Source organism: Mus caroli, unplaced genomic scaffold, assembly GCF_978045245.1.
Source record: "Mus caroli unplaced genomic scaffold, Mus_caroli_1 scaffold_1, whole genome shotgun sequence".
NCBI classification, from domain to species: Eukaryota; Metazoa; Chordata; class Mammalia; order Rodentia; family Muridae; genus Mus; species Mus caroli.
In genome coordinates this window covers 110,939,459-110,951,394 of record NW_028227256.1, presented here as the reverse complement: position 1 = coordinate 110,951,394, position 11,936 = coordinate 110,939,459, and the positions used below count along the sequence as shown (strand labels likewise).

The window sequence follows — 11,936 nt, the reverse complement described above, 5'->3', positions numbered from 1 at the left end:
AGAGACTAAAGTTTTATGTCATGATCTCTAAGACTGTCTCCCATTTTAGGGGAAAAAGAAGATGCTGTGTTTCTCAATCACAATGGGTTCAAAACCAGCAGACCTGGGAGGCTAAATCTTTCTAAATCTCTTTTCCAACACTTCCAACAGGTTAGATAGTTGTCAGCTGCTTCAGACAGTGCTCTTCTGAAACACAAGAATGACATCATTTCAGAAGATACCAGGTTTAATTTCTGCCTGACACACACAGCAGACACTAAGGAAATGCGATCAGGTTCAAGTGGCACTTTTTGTCACTACATGACAAGTCTGCTTAGCATGTAAATTGTGAGTGAGGGGCAGATGACTGTACTATTGAGAGTACACTATTTCAGCACTTGGGGTTTGACTATATCCTAGTGTCAGGTTTGAGAAAGGACTGAAGATGCAGAAATGGGAACCTGTGTCCATATTCTAGTATGATAAACAGAGGAATTGCAGCCTCTGCTCCCTGTTTGAATCTTAGGAAAACAGCCTGTGTTGAAACAAAACTTCTATAATTATCAATCTAGTCATGTGTTTTTAAAAACTACCATGATAGTAACAAAGTGTGTTTTAAAGAAAATATGATTTCTGGACTGAAGAAATAGTTCAACAAATAGTGGCATGTGCTGCCAACCTGCCTTCAGCTCCCTCAGATCTCCTGGTGGAAGGAAAGAATTTACTGCCTCAAGCTGTTCTCTGACTTGCACGTGTGTATACTGGCTCTAGGATTAGGCATTCAGGGACTACTTTCAATATCCACATTCATCCTGCCACTCAAAAGTTCTTTTTTTTCTTTTTTTTTTTTTTTTAGTTTTGTAATTATATTTAGGTACAGAAAATTTAGTGTACATTTAACCCAATTTAGTGGCGAGTTCTTTAGCCTTTGCTTTTTCCAGCTTGGCAATGCGAGCCACAGACTTAGGACCCAGGACGTTGCCTCCCCAGTGGCGACGGATCTCGTCATATCTGTCATTATAATTGGTCCTAATAGCTTCCACCAGCTTAGCCAGAGCACCCTTGTCTTCCAAGTTAACCTGTGTGAAGGCAACAGTGGTGCATGTCTTCCTGTGGACCAGGTGCCCCAGCCTGGCCTTTCCCTTGATGATGCAGTAGGGCACCCCCATCTTTCGACACAGGGCAGGTAGGAAAACCACCAGCTCAATGGGGTCTACATCATGGGCAATCACCACCAGCTGAGCCTTCTTGTTCTCCACCAAGGTGGTGACTGTATTGACTCCTGCTCGGAGGACAGGTGGTCTCTTAGTTGGGACGTCGCCTTTGCCAGCAGCTTTCTTCTCGGCCAGTAGCCTTTGCTTCTTCTCTTGCTTTGTCTCTTGCCTGTACTTGTGGGCAAGCTTAAGCAGCTGAGTAGCTGTCTGCCTGTCCAGCGCCTGGGTAAACTGGTTAATGGCAGGAGGGACTTTGAGCCGCTTGTAGAGGATGGCTCTTTGCTGCTGCAGCCTGATGTAGCGGGGCCATTTGACGAAGCGCGTTAAATCTCGTTTGGGCTGGATGTCCTGTCCAATGCCGAAGTTCTTGGGCCTCTTCTCGAACAGAGGGTTGACCACCTTCTTGGCCTCCTGCTTCTTGACGATGGCGGGGGCTGGGGCCACCTTCTTCCCCTTGGCCTTCTTCCCTTTGGGCATCTTGCTCGGCTGCTGGAGACTCAAAAGTTCTTTTAGATCACAGTGATGTATTCATTTTTGACATCTAAATTTCCAATATAAAAATATTTTTAATTTTTCACTAACATTTCTTATATAGTGTGTGTGTATGTGTGTGTGTGTGTGTGTGTGTGTGTGTTCCATGATACATGGAACTTAGAGGACAACTAACCTAGGTGCCATTTAGACTACCTAGTGTGTCTCTGAGATTTAACTTTAAATCAGACTCAGAGCAGACCCCTTTACCTTCTGGACAATCTTTTCAGCCTGATTTTTCACTGTTTGTTGTTGTTGTTTGTTTTAGTTTTTGTTGTTGTTTGTTTTTGTTTTGTTTTTTTCTTCCTTTGCTATAGGGCCTCATGCTTCCCAAACTGGCCTCAGAAAGCTGAGGATGACCTTGGACTTCTGATCTTCCTTCCTCCACTTCCTGGATGCAGAGATTAGAGGTGGACTCCCACAGATCTGGTTATTGCAATGTTGGGAATTTAATCCACAACTTTATGAATGATAGGCAAGCTTTTATCCAACTGATCTATACCTCCAGGCATGAGATAAAAAGTTTTACACCTGAGTTTTACCAGAAGTTGAACCAGAAGTCAGACACATGTATTTAGCACACATGAAAAGTATTTTGTAACTCTTCTTATTTCAAGAACTTGATAGATTAGTGGATTTATATAGTGAACCGTTTGCTGAAGACAATATTCAAGTTACTGAATTGCATAAAAAAGTAAATAATTGCTTGCATTCTTCAGAAAGGGAAAGCACTGAGCTCTGTAAAACATAGATCCCTTCAGTAACACAGCATCTTACTACAGTGAAGCAAGGGAACACAAGTGAGTTGTAAACATCTTAGAGAGTTAACCATTGGGTTATATTGCTCCTTTAGTTTCATTTATGTCCATGAGTTTGCTGTTTTTATCTGAAAATGTTCCTTTCTTTTTCTTTTGTCTTTGTGTGTGTGTTTGTCTGTGTGGACCTGGAGGCTGTAGCAAAGCCAAGGTTTCTCAGGATGTTGCCCACATTGTTTTTTGAGACATCACATCTCACTGACCTGAAGTTCCAAGTTAGGCTCTGTTCACTGGCCAATGAGTACCTGGTATCTGTCAGTATCCAACTCCATACTGCTGTTATTACACGCCTCAGCAACCACCCTCAGCTAAAAGCATTGAAATCACATCATCATGCTTGCCTAGCAAACACTTTACCTACTGAGCTTTTTAAAATGTTTTCCACATTTACTTACATGTGGCACATGAAAATATCAAGCTTCATTCTTTTACTCAATCCCATGACCTGGCACAGAATAGTCCAACATGTCACACTCACATACTGCAATGATGATGCAAAACCAGGAGATTAAACTAAAAGTAACTTCTTAGAAAAATCTTCATTGATGACTTCTTTGAACTTAGGTATTGTTTCTACCAACTCCAATTGTTGGATTATCAGTTTTCGTCTTGCTTTTACATCTGCCAGGCAGCAAACATGTTGGCCCAATATCTCCTGATAATTACCCAGGCTCTGGCTATTTCAAATCAATCATGAAAAGTCCTAAGCTATATAAATATTAGGGGTTCCCATCAGGGATCCTTATCCTCTTCCTTATTCTCCATAATTACTGGGAAACAGAATAATGACTTATCCAGTAGCTGAGCTTGGAGTAAATGAGCAGCAGCAGATCTGATAGCCCCTTTATTTTCTTTTATGTTTTTCAGGGGTCTTGTGGAATGACTTATATTTAAATGCTGTATGATAGGCCGCTTATGTTTATGATAGTTTAATTTCTTCTCTGCATCAGGTTCCTCCTCTGAGGTTGATTTTTTTCTCTTCTGATTCATCACTACCCTCTCCTGAGCTCAGCCTTTTCTTTTTAACAGGAGTAAACACTGTTCTTAGATCCTGAGCGACTAAGTGAGGCTGAAGAAATGGAGTCTCCTTATAAGGAGGCAAATCTCAGCACATATGTTTTTTTGTTTTTGTTTTTATTTATTTATTTATTTATTTATTTATTTATTTATTTATTTGTTTATTTATTTATTTATTTATTGTGTGTGTGTGTGTGTGTGTGTGTGTGTGTGTGTGTGTGTGTGTGTATGTGTCATTCACCAATGCCTTCCTAAGCACATTCCAAATAGCCAACACTGTAAGGGGCATGCCTAATCCTCCATTCTCTGTAAACCAGTTTTTAATATCTAACCCTACTTTCTCCTATGTATCCACACATAAAATTCTCCCTTTCTGGACACTAGTGACTTACTGTATAAACTGAAGAAAGTCAGTAAGAAGGCTAGTGTTAGCCTTAATATCTTTTAAAATTATGCTTAATAACATCTGTAAAGAATTCTCTGTCTATAGATTCACTTTGGTCTATCCTGATTCAAGTCAGTTGTTAACAGTAGTTGATGAAATCTCCTCTGTTACCTACAAAGTATTTAAAGTTACAATGTCAGTATCACATAGCAGGCCAGTGCTTAATATTAGCCAATAAAACTTCCACTAGGAGTGTCAAGTGGCTATGCATTTGTCAATAACCTACTCAAAGCCTTCCTTCAGGCTGAGCACACAGATGTAATTCTAGAGCTTTGTACTTAGCAACGATAGGGTGCCTTCCTTCAGATTGGAGGAGGTGGGGGACTTTGTCTTCTGCTTAGGTGGGGAATGCTTTCTCTCAAGCAGAATTTGTCTTATTTCAGGCCACACAGATTCATATTACTTGACTGTCCCCAACTGATTTTCACTACTCAGAGGGTTAACTAGACCATATATGAGACACCTAGCCTTTCAGAGACACACAAAGAATTTTGGGGGCTTACCTCAAAGAGTCACTGTTCAAGGTGCCATAAGTAATGCCAAGGAGCCAGTCCCTTCAGGTCTTCTTTCTTGTTCTCAGTTCTCATTGTTTCAGCAGAGGGATAAGAGCATTGGTGGAGTGTAAGACTTTGTCTCAAGAGGTATTTAGGGCTAGTGTATAATAATACTAAGTTTACTTTTTGACGTTACTTTGCTACTATAGCTGACCTGCCTTCTGTGTTCCCATGAGACTAGAAACTGCAGTATCTGACATTAGCACTTCATCCTAAAACAGCAGGGTATTAAGTAAAGGATTAATTGCTAGAGCCTTTTCCCTTTTATCCAGATACCTCTTGCTTGTCAGGCTAAGAGGAAACTTGGCATAAATAAACTTCTATTGAACCAGTAGAAGGAAAAACTTTTACATATGCAAATATGAATAAAACCACATAAATCCATATAGAGATTCACACATGCATATTTATACATTTCTATTCAAACCAGTTTGGTCTACCTTGCACACATTCTCAAATTACATACTTACACATATACATCGATACTTACATATGCATTTGGAGCAAAAGATCAAGTACTAGTGCACAAAGAACTCATTCATTCTGCATGAAAAATGAGTCCCAATCATTGCACAGAGGAAAAAATCTATCCTTGTTTTGCTAAATAAAAAGAAAGTTTGTGATAAGGAAGCTTTTTTCTCTTCATAAGACTAAGCTTGCCTTTTTATTAACAGAGGACTGTTCTGTCCCATGGTAAGGAGATGTCTGCTTTCTCCTTCTGCTTTCTATGCAGCTTTTTTCCCTCTTTCTCTCTGTATTCTGCATATTGTTCTAGTAGTTTTTTATGTTACCTTAGTTTCTAAATTTCTACTCTGCATTCTCCTTCTAATCTTGGTCTCTTCTTCCACTATGATGTCACAATACTGCTCTTACTCTCACTGTTTTTATTTCCCCAATGATATGCCTATGCTTCTAAGTTCTTCTTGAGTTCAGTTCTGTCTAAAAAGTTCTCTTGTGTCCTGACTAAAAAATTATCCTCAGTTCTGTTCTAAAAAGTTGTGTTCAGCTCTGACTAAAAGTGTACAGTTTAAAAAAGTTCTCATCAACTCAGTTCTATCTCTTCTCTTTGTCCTCAGCACTTATACATGATCACATGGCAAAATTTTCATCACAAGTTTATACATATATTCAAATCATAAATCAAATAAGAAGTTTACAACAGAGAATGTTTACATGCATATCCATTAGGAGTAAATATCTGCCTAAACATTCATCACCTGTCACAGCCCCATAGGTTTGTGAAGAGTTAAAAAATTAATTAAGTTATTAGTGAGGTTTTGTACAGATAAACCCAGTCAATATTTAATCTTTTGTCCTAGCACCTATGGTAAATCTTTAGTTCCCTTTTTAAAGACCTTTGGTTAATGATTTTACAACCTTTTAGAATGTGCTATTAGAAGTAGAGTGCCTGTGTACTATCAGAAGTGATATTAAATTTGGCACAGTTCTCATTGCAGTTTTGACTATAAGAAAGGACCTAGTAGCAGTCCTACTATGAAAGAGCTTAATAAAAACTGATATAATTTTAGGAGTTCTTATAAGATCATCATTAACATTTAAGAAATCATCTGTTAGTCTATAAAGCATCACTAAAAAGGAGTATGTCTTTGTAGTTCTGCAGAAATTTGCTCAAAAGGGTGTGCTAATAACTAGTATTTATTATATTTGTTTACTAATAACAGAAAAGGCATATTAATAGATGGAATCTTTCCTAAACCAAGCACCTTAGAAACTGAATCATCTCCCAGGTCAAATGTATAACCTCTTAATCTATTCTATAATGTATTGAAACTAATGTAGGATATTTTAAAATAACTTTGTCACTTTGTTCAAACTAATCACTTTTAAATAATTTTAAATTGTAGCAGAAATATTACATTGAAACACCAGCTTTAATATGTGAACATGTATGAAGCTCCTAGCAGAAAGAGAAACCAGACCAGAGGATAGTGATCAGCAATGTTCAGATGAATTTCAGAATTAAATTTCAATACAAAGCGCTATTACATGGGAGAATAAATGAAGAAAATCTGAAAAAAAAATTAGGTCAGGTAGAATATTTGACCTTTGTTCACTTATAGAATCCATCAGTCAGTCTCTATTTCTATCCAACAGAGACTTATTTCTCTATGGTTTCAGATGAAATCATCCTGTTTATCATCCATGTCTTGCTCAGGAATCACCAGCTATAGGTAGAATCAGAAAGATGCTGGAACATGGCTGCTTGTAGAAGGCTTGCTTTGCAGATTTGAATCCCTGGGTTCCATCTCAAACACCCCATAAGCTAGATATGGATGTAAATACCTACAACCCCAGCACTTGTGAGGAAGAGACAAAAGAATTAGAAGTTCAAGGCTAACTTTAACTTGTTGTAAGATTCAGGCAACCTTTGGTAAATGAGAGCCTGGTGTAGGAATGGAGGAGTACTTGATCACTATTGACTTCTCACTCACAGTAAATATTTATCATCATCTTTACTGTTAATATTATTATAAAATCTCATACATTTTTTATAATGTATTTTGATCATATATACTCACCACTAATTTATCCATGATCACTGGATCTCCTCTGCATATTTACCTCTGGATTTCATGTCCTCTTCATTATTACTGTTGTTATTAATTCCATGAGTCTAATGTATGGGTACAGGGCCATCATCTGGGGACATGGGCAACCCGCCAGTAGTCAAATCTCCAAAGAAAACATGCCACTGTTGGCTGATCATTTTGGCTTGGTCTTAAGCATTCAACCCAAGGTACTATGACTTTATGTGTTCAAAAGTCATATTGTGTCCTGAAGAGAGCATTTCAAAGCAATTCTTCCCAAATATCTCTTACTTTTTTCCCTTCTTGTCTGTTAATGGAATGAATCAGCTTACAGAACAAAAAAATCCTCCCTTGACCTGAGATGGCCCTCACTTTTTCGTGAGGTTTATTAACTGTTGCTGTACTTCACTAACAAGAGAAAGGGGACCAGATGACTCAATCTTAGCACATCTGACTCTAAGAACTAGAAGAGAATATCAGTTGTTAATTCACATCATATCTGTGGCAATGAGCAATCTCCATATTCTCTCCAAACCATAATCTTCTCATCACTAAAATGGGCAAAATTTTGAGTGCTTCACGGATTCAGTAGACTATCAAATGTAAGGATGTGAGCCCAGATAGATTCCAGGAATTGGAGTGTACTTGACACTGGAATAAGGGCAAGCATGAGCAAACAACATCCTCTCTTCCCCAACTGTTGTGCTAATTGTTTTCCCTCACATGGCCTTGAATGTTGGGGAAGGATCTCACACCTGTGGCTGTGGCCTCTCACTTCACTGTCTTTTCATTCTTGGGTATAGGTCTGCACTTCTCTAGTGCTTTTTAAGGCTTATTATAAGAATAAAACTTCTGTTTCTCCCCGCCTCGCCCCCCCAGAACTGGATGATCTAAGAAGGGACAGAAGTCTCTGATTGACATTAACTATTTTACACAATACATTTGCCCCCAATGTGGGACAAAAATTCACTTTTAACAAAATTAATTTTAGGTTCCCAAATAAAAAATATATCTGTCCCTTTAGACTAGGAAGGTCAGGGATTTGTTTCTTAGCAAGTAGATTTATTCCGCAAACAGCATGGAGTGGGGTATGATTCCAAAGGGTAATTTTCCAGGTTGAAACAAGAGCTAAAAATTATAGCTATGCCCCCCCCCATATGATTGCTCACCAAATGGAAAAGCCCATGAACAACAAACTGGGGGGGGTTCCTAAGTCCTTCCAAGGTGTTGCTTTCTGCTGCCTGTAGATGCTAATAGCCTCTGCTACTCAATAAAGCAGGCAATATCCCTGAATGCAGAGAGCAAGGCTGCATGCCGCCCACAATCAGAAAGTTATAAAAGTAAGATAAATTAAGATCTCAAGGCTACTGTGAGCTACCAGACTCTATAATGCACATGGGCTTCCACAGAAAAACTGGGACTGCTTGGCCTAGCACATCACACATACATGATGGTTTGACAATATGCTTATACAGGAAATAGAAGGGAATTGTAATGAAGTTGAATATACAGAAGGATATTTAATTTATATAAAGAGAAAGGGGAATAGGCATATTTATACACAGATATTCATCTCTAAAGAAAGGAGAAAGAAATGAGAATTGATATAAATGTTTTTGAGAGTAAATAAATAAATAAATAAATAAACATAGGCATTTGGTTTCAATACCTGGATAACAAAGACAAGGACAGATTGGTTTCTTGAGAGTTCTAGGTCATCCTAATCTTCAGAACAGATCCATTTATTCCTTTATACCCCTGCTATACAGACAAATTATATCTCAATGAATTTTAATAACTGTTTTAAATCATTTTAATTGTTTTAATTATCAAAGTGAAAGTGGTTGCAAGTTTTCTGGTCATCCCTTTATTGCAAATCATCTATGAGAGAGGTCAAATAGAGCAGACCTAAATACAAAAAGGGGCTGCTAGAGGGAATCAATCTATACTTTTAATGACTTCAAATTTCTGGACCAAAGACATGATCTTTTGTCTGTATTTGTGGTAACAGGATATTTAAAATAAGTGCTGGACTCCTTTCAAATTAATAAGGTTCAGATATGATAGAGGAATAGCACCTGAAGATCTTGTTTGCAGACAGGAAGAAAAAAATTCAAGAATCAACAGGATAGGTAACATAATTTGCTGATCTCTCTACATGGGAGCAGCCCTAAACTGGCTGAGACATAGATTCTCTAGCCAGAACTTCACCTATGAATAACCAGTAAATCTTGTTAGGTGTAAAGTCCTTATGATTCATTATGCCATCTTTTCATATGGCATGAATGGAGATTTATATTACAGCTTGTTTATATGGTCAAACTATCCATAAAGAAAAATCTTTAAATATTGTCACGAATTTTAAAATTCTATAATATCATACATATGTTTCAACTCTTAGATAGGCATAAAGCCTACAACTTATTAAAAATACAAGGTTTAGTCCCAATTTTTTTTAGTAGCTGCTACAAAAACTTTAACATTAGCTTGGCAGTGGTGGCTCATGCCTTTAATCGCAGTACTTGGTAGTCAGAGGCAGCCAGATTTCTGAGTTTGAGGCCAGCCTGGTCTACAAATACATGAATGTAGCTCCCCTCACGCATAAAGCCAGTTCAGAAATACCTGTAGCACTAGCTTCAGAGAATCTTGTTGGATCCAGTTGGTCAGTGAAAGTGGGAACCACAAACAGGGTAATGAGGATGACTATAGGAAAGGCAAAAAGAAGATGCAAGAGACAAGTATGGAAGAGCTGATGGTGAATACCATGCTAGTGAGCAAGTATATTTTCTCAATGTCTTTTAAATGCAACAACACAAAGCATGACCAATTCCAGGAAGATAAAAAATGACCACAAATCCTTACTCAGTAAGTTTATTGTACACAGTATCTGTGTTTGACTAAGAGCATTTTCCAGGGCCTAGGACAGTCTTTCAAGGACGTATGCATAAGCAGAAGAACTTGTCAGGGTATAATGCATATCTTATTTAAAAACAAAGATAGATATTGACAGACTCATTCATGATTAATCATAAGCACAACGTCAGTCAAAGATAACTCAGGAAGTGCTCCCCACAGTATCTGAAGTTTTCTGGACTCCATAGATACCTGCACTCAAGTACATATGCCTATACACAAGCAAACATAGACACATAGTTCAAAATTAAAATGAATCTTATAAAAGTAGACAACTATATTTCTAGGTTTCTGTGCAATTCCACATAACTATGCATTTTTTCATATAAGGCTATCAAGATTGATGTACTTTGTAATAAATTTTGAAATCAGAACTATGACCCCTCAGTTATCATTTAAAGTATATGTGGGTGTAGTTATGCATAGGTATATTCATGTGAATTCAGGTGCACATGGTGTGTAGAAGCAGGTGTCAGATCACCTGGTGCTGTATTTAAAAGGACTCTCAAGCATGGTATGCAAAATTTAAGTCTGCAGAACTAGAAGATACACTTAACTACTGAGCCATCTTACCATCCCATTAATAATGTTTCTTTAATAATACTCTGCTTATTATTATTATACAATCTATATATTTTCATATGTTTTTGAACTGCTTGAGAAAAACTGACAGAAAATGCACATAATCTGCAAAACTATATGGAAGGCATTCTGTCTTCACTACTTCAGTTGACAAAAGTGGATTGTGTTGCAAATTATTATTTAGGTATTCAATTTTTCTAAAGGTAGTTTATTTTAGCAGTCTGTAAGATGACTTTGGTTCTATTTTGATGACATGTTTAATGGATTTGTTCACTGTTAGAATATAGAAACAGAAATAGTTGTTGTATATTAAAAAGAGATCATGTGATACTATAAACTTCGGTTAATATTTTAAAATAAAGGTTCTATAGTTTTAGCTTTTCTTTCTTTAAAGTTTTCAATATACAAGGAAAAATCAATTTTATACATAGATGATTTTAATTCTTTCTCTCTATTCTAGAGAACTTGAGTTTCTTTTTTCCCCTGAATCCTTGATCTAGAAGCAGCACTGGACGCATTTGCTCATTCTTAATCATAAATGTGGAAAGCTTTTAATCTTTCAGTGCTATACGTTGTGATAGCTGTATGTTATTCCATAAATATCTTTGATCATGTTAAACAAATTTCCTTTTATTACTACTTCATTTTATTATAATTTTATTTATTATTTTATTGACAATCCAAATGCTGCTCCCTTCCTGGTCCCCTCTCCATAAATTCTTCAGCCTATCCTCCCTCCCGCTTGCTTCTGAGAGGGTGCTTCCCCATCCATACATCTTCTTTCACCTCACTCCATTACATCACCCTCCCTGAGGCATCAAATTTCTATAGGAGTAAGCACATCCTTACCCACTGAAACCAAACAAAAGAGTCTTCTGGTGTGTGTGTGTGTGTGTGTGTGTGTGTGTGTGTGTGTGTGTGTATGAGTGTGTGTGTGTGTGTGTGTGTGTGTGTGTGTGTATGAGTGTGTGTGTGTGTGTGTGTGTGTGTGTGTGTGTGTGTGTGTGTGTGTATAGATGTAGCTGGGGCCATGGATCAAACCATGTATGCTCTTTGGTGGGTGTTTTAGTTTCTTAGAGATCATAGGAATCTGGCATAGTTTGTCATAGGAATTTGGCTTACAGTTGTCTCCTATGGGGTTGCAACCTCCTTCAGCTTCTTCAGTCTTTCCCCTACCTTTTCATAGGGGTCCCCGACCTCAGTCCAATGGTTGGCTCTTAAGTAACTGCATCTGTCTCAGTCAGATGCTGGTAGAGCCTCTGAAAGGAGGCCATACTAGGCTCCTGTCCACAAGTACAACATGACATCAGTAATAGTGTTTGGATTTGGTGCCTATG

General features: G+C 37.7%; 1 pseudogene; it reads right to left on the bottom strand.

Moving 5' to 3' along the window:
• Window positions 1-824: 824 nt before the first annotated feature.
• On the bottom strand, window positions 825-1,678 carry LOC147006108 (large ribosomal subunit protein eL8 pseudogene; annotated as a pseudogene).
• Between the last annotated feature and the right edge of the window lie 10,258 nt (window positions 1,679-11,936).